Genomic DNA, 16,308 nt, shown 5'->3' on the forward strand with positions numbered 1-16,308 from the left:
CGTGGTGCGTGTATACAGTGCAGTGGCGCTCGGCAATCAAAAAGCATGAAATCTTGCCATTTGCAACCACGCAGTCGGAACTGGAGGGCACCATGCTACGTGACATTAGTCAGTCAGAGAAAGACATTTATTACACGACTTCACTCATACGAGGAATTTAAGATACAAAACAAATAAACATGGGGGATGGGAAGCAGAAATAATGTAAAAACAGGGAGGAGGACAAAACATAAGAGAATCTTAAATACGGAGACCAAACAGAGGGTCGCTGGAGGGCTTGTGGGAGGGGTAACAAGGAATCCACTCCTGAAATCACTGTCGCACGTGGATGTAAGTTAAAAAATAAGTAAGTAAAATGCAGCGCTCAGGCTTCTCTAGGGCTGCTCCTGTCCGTACACACGTCTTGTGAACTGCTCAGCCCCCAGGCTCGGGTGTCCCTGCCGGGCCGGCCCAGCCTGTCGAGCTGCCTCCCCCCCCCCCCCCCACCCCGCGGCCCAGGAAGAATCTGGAAGGACCGGGCACCGTGGAGGCAGCTGGCTCCTTCAGCGACGTGGGGCCCTGTGGGCTTTCTGTCTGTCAGTCTGTTTAGGACGGTTTGATCTTCCACTTCCCAGGCGATTCTCAAGGCCGCCCCCCAAACGCAGAGCCGTGTGCAGGAAGTGGCGCCCCAGACGTGGACTGTCCTGACCCCCGCGGGTCACCACCCGGCTCGCCAGTGTCCCGGGCTCCCGGCCGCCGCAGGCTCAGGCTGGGAAGACGGATGAGCGGGAGAGAAGCGGCCGAAGCTCGGCCCCTGCCCGCGGGGGGCATTAGAGCCCGGCCTCGGCCACATCCCTGCAGGGGAACAGTGTGTCTGGGGGTACAAGGGAGGCAAGGTGCCTGGAGGGTCTACACGGGTGAACCCAGGGGAGCGGCGGGAGGTGGGGCCGTGGGCACAGCGCCTGCCGTCCGGGGCCTGCGGGCCGTCTCCGGGCTGCGTGCAGGCTCGTCTGCGCTGCCGGGTTGGGGAGGGCAGAGGCTCTGTCTGCCTTCCGCTCGGAAACTCCCACAGCAGGGGGCACCTGCTGACCGCCCCCCCCCCGCAGCTTGCGGGGGGCGAGCCGTGGCTGGGGGGCCGGGGGGCTCTTTCCGGCTCGTCTCCAGCTGCAGGAGGGGCCGCAAAGAAGCGTGTGTGAACGTGGCCAGGTGGCCCATGTTTAGTGTCCCTGAAGAGCCAGAGGCAGTGGGCCTGGCTGTGGAAGTCACAGAAGTGTGCAGATGGCCAGACCAGCCGGGGTGGCCTGGCACCTGCCCCCCCCCTCCCGCAGAGGCGGCTCAGCCTCCACCCAGAGTGACCGCCACACGCAGCCCTCCCCGAGGTGCCAGCCCCCCCACCTTGCTTCCTGCTCCGCTGTGGGCGCCCACTGGGCCCCTGGGAGCCACGGGCGCTGGCTTCCCCCCCAGGAAGGCGTCTTTCTTTTCACTGGGGCCTGAGCTAAATCCTCCGGGACCAGGGAAGCGAGGACAGGGGTGGCTCCAGGCACGCTGAGGTTGGAGGAATTTGAGCGTATTATCAGCTGCAGGGAAGAGAGGAGCTTTCCCCCAAAAGTTAAGAAGCTTCACAAGGCTCTCCAAAGGGGACCTTCTCCTCGCGCTACTGACAAGCTCTCAGTGGGGACCATCCAGCGGCCCGGTGCTGTTTCTGCACCAACAGCCAGAGGGGGTGTGGCTGGCACCCCCGGCTGAACCTCTTCCCAAAAATCACCTTTCAGACCTAATACACGGACACAATGCACAGAACACGTCGCACCCTTCGGCCCTGTGATTCGCCGCTGACGTTCCGCTCTGCGTGCGTGACTGTTTTAGGCTATGGGCTTCCAGGAATCAGAAAACGTATTCTCTCCTGGATTCTGTTCTGAATCGGACCCTGAAGATGTGTCCAGTACTTGCATCACGTCTGCAGAAAATATCCGTTATCGTTTGCCTCCAGCAGGGCATTGCCGCAGAAACAGCAAGGGGAGAAGCACTTAGTTGGCTCCTAGTGTGTACCCGCAAGGTGTGGGAGAGAAGCAGGAGCCCCGCTGGAGAGTAGAAAGGGAAGCGGGCGAAAGAGCGCACAAGGCCCTGTCGCGGGGTGAGACGCCTAAGCGTCCTGTGAATCTGAATCTGTGTTTCCAGGGAGTCCAGCTGGGAAGATAAGACGCCACGAAATACCTCAAAGACCATACCGAGCAACACACAGTTTCTTGGGAAGAGGTGTAATAAACCATGTCCTCAGAGAAGTCTAAGGAAGCAAAGGCCATCACGGGCTCAAGAAAGTGTTTGCGTTGGGTAAATCCCAGTGCCCATGTCCCTCAGCTCCCGCGTGGCCTTTCCTGGACACCTGCTAGTTTGGGGTCGGAAAACCCAAGCTCGTCTTTGAAGCTGCAGGAGCACCTGTGTGCGGGGTGGTCAGGAGCAGAGGCCCAGGTCCCACGATCAGCAGATCACCTCCAGCTTGGGCGGCAGCCTCCTGGCCCCTGCGTGGCTGCTTTACGCCAAACGGTGCCCTTTCAAACCCTTGTGGAGGATGGAGCAGGGGCGGGCACAGTCTCGTACTCGTTTCTGAGAATAAAGGCTCTGTGCTGTACAGGGGGATGCTGGATACGCTCCACTTCATCCTGATGACCGTCCTCAGAGAAGGCAGTGGGTGCCCTCGCATCTAAATCACACTGTGCCTTTCAAAGTGTCACTCCCTGTTCTTGAAGTTTCTCATCATCAAAAGACTCCCCGTGCCTAACCAGGCATGAGTGAGCTGCCACAATTTTGGTCCTGCTGTTTGGAAGGACAATTACTCCAGTTAAGGAGATTCGAGAAAGCCTGAGGCACTGAGGTTTGGCTTGGAGGCCTGAAGCACCTGCATTTGTGGGGCACAAAGCTGGGCTCACACCCACCCCCAGAAGATCGAAGTGCAAGGCCCTGAACGCCCGGGGACCACAGACCAGGAGTGGGGGGAGGGGCCCACCCAGGCCTAAGCTTCTCTGCAGTGGGTGGATGGGGTTGGTGGGACCCTACTGGGCCCCGGGTGAGTCTGGAGCCCAAACCCAGAGCAGGGGCTGGCAGGGGGCGTGGGTACCAGAGGGGGTGGAGGATGCAGGTACCAGGAGGTCCCCCCTACAGAGGGGCAGAATATGCCGTCCCAAAATACGCCTCTTTGGCATAAGGATTTTTTGAGCTGATTGTTTTGAGAAATAGCGCAGGAGAAACTCTGAAGCAGGAAGTTACCCTTTTGTAGGGGACAATTACATTTATAAAGAAAATCTCCATCTGTGAGGGTGTCTCCCTCCTGGGCCAGGAAGAGGAGGTGACTCAACACGAGGCAGTCTCGTCAGCAGAGAGAACAACCTTACCCTTGTTCATCCACCGTGTTCCTCCCGGTCACTGACCATAACTGGTCTCCCCCACCCCTTCTCTCCTTGTCTTTAGCTAAAGATGGTATTTAATTAAGCCTGAGTTCTGAGCCATTTCTGGGAGTTGCTCATTTTTCCCGGGGCCTCTCCCATGTATGCATGTTACTAAACTTACATTTGTTTTTCTCTTGTAAACCTGTCTCCTGTTACAGGGTTTCCGGCTGAGAACTTAGAAGTATAGAGGAAGAATTATTTCCTCCTCCCTACGCGACCGCAGGTCAGTGTCATTCTTGTGAAGGAGAGGTGGAGATTCAGACTCCTCCTCCTTCTCTTCGGGGGTTTGAATAAACAACTACAGTTGTAAGATACTTTGCGTGCTGTAACTGGAAATGTATAAGATCAATAGTTATTCATCCCTCTCTTCCCAATTTATCAAGCATCTGCCAGAGGGGGAGAACCTGATGAGCAATGTGACGAAGACACTGTTACAAGGTAAACTGAGGCATAATAAACATTTTAAGAGTTTATTTGAGCAAAGTTGATTTCAACTGGGCAGCAACAAACCAGAAGTGTCTGGCAGCCCACACGAAGAGGGACCTGGGAAAGACCCGTATGGAGAAAAGGCAAAATGAGGAAATTATTGATGGGCTGAAGCATAGAGCCTAGTGGGCTGTCCTTACGGGCTGTCCTTACATTTTGACTCATTAGCCTGAGACATTTCGGGCTTAGATCTTGCAAGAGTTGCAGCTCTTAGTTACCGAGGCTGCAGAAGTATTAGAGCCTCCTCAGCCTCGCGGCCTCCTTGACAAACCAAGTTCATTTTTATGTCCACCCTGTGGTCGCACTCCATCCTCGAGGGGCTGACCACGATTTTGGCATTAGCGCCACCCTCAGGCACATCGAGTTGAGTGACTCTTGTCTCATCATGAGGCTCGTAGGGTGTGGCTCCGGGTCTGCTGTCCACCTGGTCTCTCTTACTCCTCACGCCCGTGACCGTGGCCTGTCCTTCTGAAGGCTGGGAGCTCGCGCTTCGAACTGGGAGAGAACATGGCGCCTGAGAGGCCACATCCATGACCACGACAGAGACAAAACCGGGCCGCCACCAGCCAGACCACCTGGTATCAAATAAATTGGAGAATGTACTGGAAGAGGCATCAGCCTGGCTTTACCCAGTGGCTTGTTTGTCATTTCTTGCGTTTGTGACGTTTGTGACGACACCAGGGGCATCCATCCAGGCTCAGCGGGGGGTGGGGGGGTGTTCTGTGGTGCAGACTGGCTCAGCCAGTAAGTTCTCTAAAGCAATCCTATTATCTAAACCCATTACAGCGAGAAAGCCCAGTGACCTTTGTCACACAGCTACAGCCTTGGCAGTAGATTCAGTGGTTGTCACCAGAGTTAAGGGGCATCGTCTTTCCTGCATGAACAGAAAAGCCAAACAGTGAAACGGCAACAGGAATGATAAAGCATTCACACTGGAGATGACGGTGTGGGTGTGTGAGGTCAGGGGAGCAAGCTGCTTCGTGGCCTCTCAGGTCCCCAGCCATTGGGAGCTTCCAGAGTCTGAAGGAGCCTCCTTCTCATTGAGACATGTGGACCCAAGGTTCGAGATGCTGGCTCGCCTGCCCTCTGGGGGGTGGTCCGTGCAGGGAGGCTCGAGTCCAGTGGTATCATCGGAATGTTGTCAGACACCTGTGCTTGTCAGAGCCTTTCCATGAGTCTGTGTCAAAATGAGGCACTTTGCAAAAGCATCAGAACAAAACAATGACTGCAAATGACAAAAAGACTTTTTTAGAACGGCCTTGGTTACAGATAGGATTAGAGCTCATCGGACAAGGAAACGTCGTTATTTCTGCAGCAGTCAACAGTTCAAGATCACGATTGAACAATGAGGGTATAGACAGATTTCTATGACATTCAGATGATTTCTGGACACCTACGGTGGTAACACACATCCATGCACACGTAACCCAGGGAGGTCCCCATCCCCTCCTGTCTGACGGCACTTCCCACACTGTCAACCTGTCACGTAAGCCTGCATGGCTTGACGTCTCTTCTGCCAGGGTCCTTCTGGGAAGTCTCAGAGTTCATTTGAGGTCAGGAAGACTCCATTTAGAACTTGATTTGGGGCAAGTTGTCAAAATGTCAAAAAATTTGAACATTTGATCAAATATGGTCACACATCATTATGAAACAGGGCTTAATTGTCTATTGAAACAAACTGGAAGTAGATGATGTTTAAGGCAGACGCAGAAGGTCACACAGTTGTAAATAAAACGTAGCCCTTCTGCGGAGTGGACCTCGCCGTCCCACATAATCAAAGACCTGACAATGACATAAAGCACGGGACACCCTGGGAAGACGCACAGTCTTTGCTTTCCAGAAATATGACCAAACATATAAAAACTTCACAATCTCTTATCAAGTGCAGACCAACAGTTCAAGAAAACATTATCCTTTTAACAAGAGAAAAACACGTTCTGATTCTGCACCGATGTACTTCGATAGCCAGGCTCATCCTTTAACAACTTAAATCCATTGTGCACTAAGCCAGCCTGACCACATACAAAATTCCCTTTCCAAGTTTCTTTTTCTACAAACCTGCTAAGACTTTTTTATATCCATTCAGATTTTGCTCCTCATTCAGGAAAAAGCAGGCATTCTACCTGAGGACAAAATTGCTCACTTACCTCCTTAACAACAATAGAAACATACCTTTCTTCACACAAAAAACACAGTCTGCCTTCCTTAGACATTTGTTGCCTTTCAGCTTTATTATTTCTGGTAGTTTTAATTATATGTACTGATTCAAAATTTTAACCCTTAAAATCCTTCATTTTTAGTGAAAGTCGAGGAACAAATTGTGATCTCTTGGTTACACTGACATTCTATAGACTGGCTTCTTTATTACTACATTTTGTACTTCCCAGAAGTACATTCTTCTTCAGAGTAGTTGTTTCAATGAGGCACAAACATGTTTACAAATAGGCTCAAATATCTTTAGATCCTCTTTAATAAGAAGCCAAAAAACAGACAACCTTGGTTTCAGTATTTTATCCTATTTGGAAAAGATCTGAATATTTAATGAACATCTATCATTTAATGCAGTAAAATTTTAAGGTTTCAAGTTACCAAGAAGATTTTGGAAAATACTCTTTTTTTTTTTTTTAAAGTTTGTTTATTTTGAGAGTGTGGAGGGGTGGGGCAGTGGGGGAGGAAGAATTCCAAGCAGGCTCCGCACTGTTAGCACAGAGCCTGACGCAAGGCCCAAACTCATGAACTGTGACATCATGACCTGAGCAGATATCAAGAGTCAGATGCTTAACTGACGGGGCTACCCACGTGCCCCTAGACTGTGGAAAATATTTTTAAGTAGACATATCATAAAACATAATTATTCTTAAAAACCTTATTTATTAACTTTGTCTTACATCTTACATCTATTTAATTTACTTGTTTTTAACAATTATGGTTAGATTGTTCATGAACATTTTATGAGACATCAAACCTCTCTCTGTCATCTTGTTATTTCTCTTGCTGACAAATTCTGTAGAAGAGGTAACACGAGCCTATCTGGTTTTCAGTAGACTCGGGCGGAATAAAGGTTATATGTCACATTATACTTGATATCGATAACCCTGAAGACAAGCTTATTTTAATTAAGCCAACAAAACACAAACTGGCTTTTACTTACCAAAGATTATCTGAGATCACATGCACTTGAAAAACACTTGGGTTAGTTTTTATATTTTGGAAAGAATACTTAATTTTTATAAACACTTAACTTTTTGTTAAGCCAAAGGAGCTCCCACCTGATGAGGGAGGTTTGCCTGAGCCCAGGCTCCCGGGAAACGGCCACAATTACCGTGTAGGTGAGGCCCCTTGACCCTGTCGTGCACGCGTAGTTATCAGAAGTCAGCTGTGACTTGAAACTGCAGACTAAGGATACCTGAAGGCCACTGAAAGAAACTGGGGAACCGTGGGGACCGTGCGGTGCGCTGGGACATGCAAGGCTTTCATGAGGGGTCCACGCTCTCTGCCTGAACCCCGGAAGCCCAGCCCGCCCCGCCCCCTTCACGAGGCCAGTCTTACAAAACGAACAGCACAAAGTGTCTGGCAAAATGGAAAGCGCATGAAGGGAGAGCAATGAGCAGAGCAGGGGCTTCACGCGGTCGGGAAACATACTTTGGGGTCGGGTACAGACCACGGGCCTCCGTCTCCCGTCCAAACACCCCCATTGACAGGCTTCACACCCCCCACCAAAAAATGGTTTTTATTTTTAAAAGTCACACTGTTATTCAATATAAGTCACGCCCGAGAGTGCGGTGCCGAGCACGTATTCCAAAATATCCCCTCCACCCCGTATGTCCTCCGGCTAGTAGTCAGTTGACTGTTAGTATCTCTGAACCGGTTAGCGTGTCCAGAAGAACAGAACCATCTGCTAGCGGGTGGCTCTGGGCAAACTGTACGCTCACTAAGTGTGCGCTGCTTCATCGGCTAAGTGCGGGAAGCACCTCGACCTCATAGGCTTATCTCGAGAACATCATTAAATAATACATGCTGCTGCCGGAAAAACTTGCCCAGACTTAGCCATGAGACAAAGAAACAGGGGCCACACTCTCTCCCAGGACTCGCGGGACAAGTCCAAAGGGCCAGCCCCGAGTCGGGGCCCTGGGCCACCCCAGGCCTTTGTTGCAGGCATTTTAGTGGGAATGCAACACCCCTCCCGCTCTGGGCCCTCCAGGACGCTGCTGCGCGAGCCCGAGGCGAAAGCAAACCGTGAAAGCCCTGGCTCTGCCTTCCCTGAGAGCCACCTGTGGAAAAGGCAAAGATTCCTGAAAATTCTATGCTTTTGGCGACAGCTCAGTCGGGATGCTCTTTGCTAGAAGGTGCCCAGTTAGTGAGCAGCTGGGCAGGGGAGGCCGTCTCCTCCCCAGGATCCCAAATGTGCAGAAAATACGTCAACCAACGCTGTCTTTCAAGCTAGGGCAGGACCGCTCAGAGCCAGGACTCGGGACCGTGTCCCCTCACCCCGTCGGCCGGGCCCCCACCCTCACTCTTGGGGTGTCGGCTTTGCCCGGGGCGCCTGCCAGCAAGACAGGCTGCGAGGGAGGTGCGGAGGGAGGGCCGGGGGAATGGCATCCGTGGAGGGCAGCAGGTGGGGGGCCCTGCTGTGGCGGGGCCAGCACGCCCTCTCCACACCCCTGCCACTCCCGCTCCCGGTCCCCCTTCTGCTTCCCCTGCCCTGTCCTGCCTCCTTCCCGGGCCCCTTACAAAGTGTCCATCTCAGGGTCTGCTTCCCGGGACGCCTGGAAAACCCTGAAAACTGGCCCCACCAGCACTATAAAGCTTTGGTGACGTGAACAGTGAGAGGCCACTGCAGAGACGGGACAGGGACCACATCCACGCGGGAGGAGGTGTGAGAACGTAACAGCTGACGAAACATCAGCGCAAAGCAGCCTGGAAAACATGGATTATTCTATACACATCATCGAGCCAAAAGGCTAATTCATAATTTTGAAAAAAATTAAGTCGATTCCCGACCCTCCTGCTTTTACCAACACAAATTCTAGTCGATCAAAGATTCCAATGTAAAAAAAAAAAAAAAAAAAGACATAAGGACAAAAAGAAAAGATAATTTTAAAAAATATGTTTGGTGTGGTTTTCATAAACATGGCAAAAAAACACATTTCGTGTTTTAATAAACTACATTTTTAAATGTGTGGTTGGCCAAATAGAGCATTAAACAAAAGGAGGGCTCGTTGGTTTCTTTCTTTTGTTGTGTTGGGCTAAGAACAGTCACATGAGGTCGGCCCTCTTAGAAAATACAGAGAATTCCATCTGTATGAAAGCAGGTCTGCCTGTGAGTTAAGATGGACGGAAAATAGGATGAGAGGCAGAGGTGGGTCCGAGGGTCGGTAACCCTGACCCCCCTCTGCTTGCTGGCATTAGCAAAGGACAGGTTCGTCCGCAGAGCGGTGACAGCCCTGGTTAAGGCCCCGCCTTGGGCTGAGCCGCCTCCCCACCAGCCACCCTGGCGGCCTCGATGCTGCTCTGTGAGCCCCCCTCCCCCCCAGATGCGTCCTAGCCGTGGGGGGCGCCCGCCCGTCCCCGGGTCTTAGTCCTTCTTTGCATGAGGCCGGTTGATGTGTCTCCATCTCTTGCCACACGTGAGGGCCAGTAGTTGGGGGCCAGTGAGGGCTCACAGCTTGACGTCTGGGCCCTCCCCCAGCTCCCAGCATGTCACCGGCGCCCAGCAGGTACGTGCCCCGTGATGAACACACGCACTCGGGGGACTGAGTCCGAGACGCCCCCACAGACACAGCCCAGCCGGGCCCTGCCTGGGTTAGAGCGAGGGGGCTCCGGGAGCCCGCCGATGGGGATGGGAGTGTGGGCCGTGCACCTGCGACTGAGAACGGAAAACCTAGAAGAAAAGCGTGATGACCATTTCCTCTGAGGCAGGTTATTCTGCAAGTAAGTTTATGTTGCGTTTTCAGAGTTTGAAAATGTAAAGCAAAGGTCACTCAGGTCTCCCTCCTTCGGGCAGGTGAGTGAGGGATGAGGAAGGAACTGATGTCGTGAGCTGTCCCTCCACAGAGACCCCTGAGTGAACCCACCGGGACCCTCTCGGAAGGAAGGTGTCCCGCTGGCTCACACGGAAAGGTCAGGATTAGGTCTTCCCTGAAGTCCACTTGTGGGGAGCCACCTGGTGTTGCCTGGCCCTGCGTGCTGTCCCCGGGCGTTCCCGTCCCCGTCTGGGCTCGTGCCCCGGCAGAGACCCCAGGACACCCCACCACACCCACGGGTGAATCCGACCAGCGGGGGATCTGACTCACGCTGGTCCCAGTCGGCCTCTCTCTGTCCTAACACTGTGCTTCGGGGCTGTTAGAACCGAGACAGCCTTTGCTTAGGGGCAGAATTGAAGGGAAACATTTTTAAATGAGTTTTCTTGTCAAGGAAGCAGGGTGGTGGCTGGATGAGGTAGCCTGTCCCATCGAGACTGGCCCTGGCCCGGTTGTGCCCATCTAGGGGCCCTCACCTTGACCTCACCCACTTCACTGCAATCTGGCGGCTCGAGGAACCCTAACCAGGTGAACCAGCTCTGCGTGTTCCCCGGAGCGGACCCGCCCACTCTCTAGAGGCTTCTACTGGAGCTGAGGTCCCCGTACCACCCAGGAGCACATCCCGGGCAGGAGCCCTAGAGGCTGCCTCTGCAACACGTCCCTCCCCGCTGGAGCCCCCGGGGCCTGTTGGGTCAGAGATGCCGCGTGTCCCGCTGACCCGCTCCCCATGCCCCCCGACCCGCTCCCCGTGCCCCCGACCCGCTCCCCGTGCCCCCGACCCGCTCCCCGTGCCCCCCGACCCGCTCCCCGTGCCCCCCTGACCCGTTCCCCGTGCCCCCCGACCCGCTCCCCGTGCCCCCCGACCCGCTCCCCGTGCCCCCTTGACCCGCTCCCCGTGCCCCCTTGACCCGCTCCCCGTGCCCCCTGACCAGCACCCCGTGCCCCCCTGACCCGTTCCCCATGCCCCCTGACCCGCTCCCCGTGCCCCCCGACCCACTCCCCGTGCCCCCCTGACCAGGTCTCCGTGCCCTCCCCATGCCCTCCTCACCTGCCCCTGGTGCCCCCCCGACCCGCTCCCCGTGCCCCCCGACCCACTCCCTGTGCCCCCTTAACCCGCTCCCCATGTCCCCTGACCAGCACCCCGTGCCCCCGACCCGCTCCCTGTGCCCCCCGACCCGCTCCCTGTGCCCCCTGACCCGCTCCCCGTGCCCCCCAACCCACTCCTGGTGCCCCCCTGACCAGGTCTCCGTGCCCTCCCCATGCCCTCCTCACCTGCCCCTGGCGCCCCCCTGACCCGCTCCCCGTGTGGTACGTGACCCCCTGAGCAGGAGCTGGCCGAGCGGGTGTGTAGGACGAGATAAGGTGCAGGACTTCATTTTGAGTAAAAGGTAACCAGAAGGCTCTCCGCCAGAGCCGGCCTCCAGCATTTGCTCCCTGGCCTCAAAGAACAATCTAGAAGGTGCATTAGAGATGGAGGAGGGGAGGGCAATGCGTCCCGGGGTTCCCCCGACTTCAATGGTAAAGCTCACACTCCAAAAGTGTTTGCACATCCCGGTCTGTTGGGGGGGGGGACTCCGGGCCCCAAGACAAGAGTCGGAAGCGTCCACGGGGGAGGGGCAGGTCCTGGCCGCCGTGGGAGGAGGGCCTTCGGACACTGACCCCCCTCGAGTCCTGCTGAGCTGTGCCCGGTTCACAGGGCTCGTCACCGCCCAGCTGGCTGCACGCGCAGCTGCGGGCAGGCCTGGGCCACACACCCTCGGGCGACCCCCTCTGCCCCCACGCACACCCTTGGCATTGCTCTCCGAGGACACAGGCGTTAGGCCCTCAGTTAGAGAAACGCCCTACCCGTTCCCTGGGAAGAAACAGTTTTCCTCCGCGTGATGTTCGAGTCGGACGAGATCAAGGAGGGAGACACTGGCCGTCTTCCAGGAGGATTTGAATATGAACGCGTGTGAGGTCACAGACGAGCAGGTGGGGGGACGGGTGTGATTCTCGTTCCTGCGTGAGAGCAGAGTCGGCCAGGCGGCCAGCCTTGGAGCCCCCTGGGGAGGCGCAGGCAGGGTTCCAATGGGCCCCCGCAGTGGGGCCCCCACACTCAGAGGGGCCTGTCGGTCAGCGGGTGAGGAAACGAGGCCCTGCTGTGAGCTGGGGCGGGGGGGGGGAGCCAGACGGCCCCACGCGCAGCTGCTCGACCACGAGCCGGGGGGGGGGGGTGCAGCGGGCGGCGGGACCGGCCTCGCGAGGCTGACAGTAAGCTTCCCTTGCTTCCGGAGTCCGCGCAGACGTGGGGACCCACAGATGAGAGTGAAGGCAGGTGAGGCGAGAGGAGACACTGGGGGCTTGGGAGTGTGTCCTGAGCACATTGTGTGTGTGACAAACCCAGCCCTGAGCCATGCTCACGCCCTCGCTCCCCCCTTGCCTATCAGCTAGAAAGGAAGAGGGCGAATACTGAGACCACACGCACACACCTGCAAGGCACATGTGCACACACCTGTGTGCATGTACACACGCACACTCACACACACACAAGTATATCCACATATAAGCACACACATATACACACAGGCACACACATACACACATAGGCACACACACACATGGACACGTATATACACACATACACTCACAGATACATACACACACACACACATGTCCACCTTACCTTTCTTTCGTTAGTAGTGGGTCTGAAGGACAAGGGACCGGGTATTAACGACCCCTCATACTGATGAAGGAGACGTTCTAACTGCTTATTTGTTGAGTCTTGTAAAGAGGAAGAACTTCCAATTGGCAACATCGGTCATCGCTTAGGATGCCAAAGCGCAGTAATTCGCAAATGTTTCAGCAGTAAATCGGCTCTTCCAGACACCAGGCCACTTCAGTAAAGGATTTTATGGCGAGTCGCAGAATGTCAGATCCCTTCTGGGAACGTCAGTCACAGGTCAGGCACTCTCCTGAGTCTGCGTTCTAAATCCAAAAATATTTGCTGAATGCCGAGCACAAGACAGAGGACAAAACGCCGGTTAGACCCCAGGACGCCTGGCTGCGGACAGACAGCCTGACATGGGCCTCCCAGCTTCCCCCAACCCCCTGCCCCAACTCTGGGCCACCCTGCGGGCGCAACTCAGCCTCCACAGGCACCAGAGCCAGGAATGCGGCCGGAGGGACACGCCCGGATGCTTCCAAACCCCGGTCATTGTCAACCGCACCAGGAAAAGGCTTTTCTGTGTGGTTATTTTTATTTATTTTTATTGTTTTTCATGCTTATTTATTTTTGAGAGAGACAGTGAGCATGAGCAGGGGAGGAGCAGAGAGACAGGGACAGGGACAGAGAGAATCCCAAGCAGGCTCTGCTCTGTCAACTCAGAGCCCAGCTCGGGGCTCGGACTCACCAATCGTGAGCTCGTGACCTGAGCTGAAATCAGGAGTCAGATGCCTAACGCCCTGAGCCCCCCGGGCGCCCCGTCGTGTGTTCATTTTTAAGTCGTAAGTGACGTTTTCTGCCGCAGACCCTGAGGATGGCGCGGCGTGCTGCTGAGAAAGGAGTCGAGCTCGGTAGGCAGCTGCGGTGTGGACGCAGCGAGGAGGAGCTGCTTGAAGCATCGGGGCCGTGGGCAGACAGGAAACGAGTCCGCAGGCCACGAGTGTGACTTTCCCCCCTCAATCCTCACTCCCATCCCATGTCACAAAACAGAGCTGGAGCCACGGCCACCGAGAATGCAGTAAAGACCATGACATCATGGCCATCATCGTGTTGCAAGAGGCAGGGGGTTCGGGTTCACTTGGAAAGACGGGACTTCGCTCGCGGAGCCACGCGCAGCCGCTTCCCCAGGGGGGCAGGGGCGGGACAGGCCAGACAGCAGGTGCGCCGATGCCCGCCCGTGAGGGACACTCCGGGAGACATCTCTGTGGGAGGAGGGCTCACAGCGGCTGGCGCCCTGCTCGGGAGCGGGGACACGGACCGGTGGCCCCAACCCCGGCCTCAGAGGCCAAGCTGCCCCGCAGGCCGCGCCGTAAGCACAGAACCCTTGCTCACCTGTGAGTCACAATCCCTCCGGTTCTCAGACACATCATCAGCCTGATTTCTCCGCGCCTCCCGCCGGTCCCGGCCTCAGCCCCACGGCCTGTCACGGTCACAGGGACCAGGGAGCAGGTACGTGGTCGCCTCCCAGAAGGGGAGCGGGGTGTGGGGGCAGCTGGTCCTTGGGGACAGAGAGCAATGCCCGGCGTGCGGCCGTCACGGCCAGCAGGGCTGGCCGGGGTCCCGGGCTGCGAGAAGGCGCACGCCGTCCCCACACTGCAGGTGTCCCCGCGGCCCACACGGGGTGTCAGCCTAACGCAGGGAGCCGTGTGCACAGCCGCGGCCAGGTGCCTGCAGGGGCCCAAGCCCACGCCCCACTTCTGCCGCATCGCCGACAGGCCAGGCCGATCCCGTGTGCAAGCAGCCGGGGGTGAAGTTGTCACTGAGCAGCAGGGTGGCCACGGGGGGACCGCCACGCTTCCGAGGGACACCCCCACCACGTGCGGGGGACAGTGGGGCTCCATCCGGAAGCACAGAAAGCTGAGAGCAGGGCTAGCGGTCTGTGGGGGCAGGTACCCGGGTGCCTGTCTACACTGGCTTCGGGGGCCGAGGACGCCTCAGAGAGGCCACCGACGACATCAGAGGCCTAGAAATGGTTCAGAGTTTTAGGCTCATGTTTAGAGTTCTTTATAACAACGCTCTTTATAGAAATATATTTTCCTTTAAAAATGTTTATTCTGGGGGGTCCTGGGGGGCTCAGTCAGCTAAGCGTCTGACTCTTGGCTTCAGCTTGGGTTGTGACCCCACCGTTCGGGAGATCGAGCGTGCTGGGCATGGGGCCTGCTTCAGAGTCTCTCTCTGCCCCTCCCCCGCTCACACATCCTCGCTCTCTTTCTCTAGAACAAATAATAATGAAATGCAAATCTTTATTCTTTTTGAAAGTAAACGCTTTTCCTAAAAAAGTGGGAAAAGAATACAGGTGCATGAACAGAGGCCGCGAGCCCCCGACACCCACACGTCTGTTGTTCAGAGAAAGGTCTGGCCTGAGTCTGCTCATAGGCTCCTTGTACACAGGTGTGCACACGTATGCACCTGTGTGCAAGTTTATATGCACATATGCATATCACATGTGTGCATGATTTTTCTTTTTTCTTACTAAATTTCTTCATTTGTTATTGAAGTATAGTCAACACACAGTGTTATATTAGATTCAGGTGTACAACATAGAGATTTGACAACTCTTAACGCCACACAGCGCTCCTCACCACCCCACACTCAAAACCATCCATCTCCTTCCCTTCCCATCCCCCACCCTTCCCCTCCGGCCACCAGTGTGTCCAATGTCCTTAAGCGTCTGTTTTTTTATTTGTCTTTTTTTTCTTTATTTGTTCATTTGTTTCTGAGCCACGGGAGATGTTTTTTTTTTTTCATTAAAATGGGGTTATGCTATTTTTGTTGAAAAACCAAGCGGTGATTTTCAGTAGAAGTCTTTATGAAATGTTCTTGGCCACACCACACTCTCATCCAGTCTACCTTTCCACATCTTGCTGGCAAATCTTCCCCAGAGAGAGGCCGGCAGTTCCCAGGTAAGTAGCCGCAGGGAGACCTGTGATTTGCAAACAGGTCATGTGACTTGCTGAGGTGAACTGAGGTCTTACGCAAGGATTTCCCCGCATACAATCCAGTCATTGCTCTCCTTGCGACCAGAGGCAAACCGGGGAAACATCCAGCCTTCTCCACGATTCAAGAAGCCACGTGCCGCGATAATGACGGGAGCTAAGGAGGCACAGAACTAGGTAAAATCCCCATGTGCAGCGTCACTGAGTTCGGGGACAAATTCAAACTTTATGGATGTTTGCATGTTGCGGGATCAGAGGCACACCCTCCGATTACCCTTGGGGATTTACCAGGGTGGCTTTACATCCCTGAAGCTTTGCCTGTGCAGACAAAATAACGGGTCAAACACTACCCAGAACATTCCAGCATGAGCACCACTTCGCCCCTTGCGTGGGGATCATGGGCAAAGGTGCGTTTGGCCCTTGACTTCCCAGCTTTCGTAGCTACTCACAGGGCTCCGCGGGGCCCTGTTCACGCAGAAAGCCTCGGCTCCGCTGGGCTCACAGGATGTGGGCTGGAACTCTCACTTTCTGTGGGGGACCCACGTGGGTCGGTATCGGTGGAGCCGGGCAACGTTTGTGTCACCTTCACAGCGATGGGGGCCGGGGGCCGGGAGCTGAGAGTGATCACCTCCCGCATACAACCTGTCATGTGACCTGCTTTACTGGGGGGCAGTCTGCACCCCACCTGAACTTGTTTGATTTCTCTGTTTGCTTCGTTGCTCACTGTCTGTTCCCTTCGGTGG

At 55.2% G+C, this 16,308-nt stretch overlaps 1 protein-coding gene across 1 annotated transcript in view; it reads left to right on the top strand.

Moving 5' to 3' along the window:
* Window positions 1-15,654: 15,654 nt before the first annotated feature.
* The window catches only part of UNC93A (unc-93 homolog A), a 36,759-nt gene continuing 36,105 nt past the window's right edge, over window positions 15,655-16,308 (top strand). Inside the window, exon 1 of the mRNA XM_039257168.1 lies at window positions 15,655-15,742. The gene's annotated coding sequence lies outside the window, so the exon portion shown is untranslated. The remainder of the gene's footprint in view (window positions 15,743-16,308) is intronic.

The sequence above is a fragment of the Hyaena hyaena genome, unplaced genomic scaffold (genome assembly GCF_003009895.1).
Source record: "Hyaena hyaena isolate Hyena2069 unplaced genomic scaffold, ASM300989v1 scaffold_603, whole genome shotgun sequence".
NCBI lineage: Eukaryota > Metazoa > Chordata > Mammalia > Carnivora > Hyaenidae > Hyaena > Hyaena hyaena.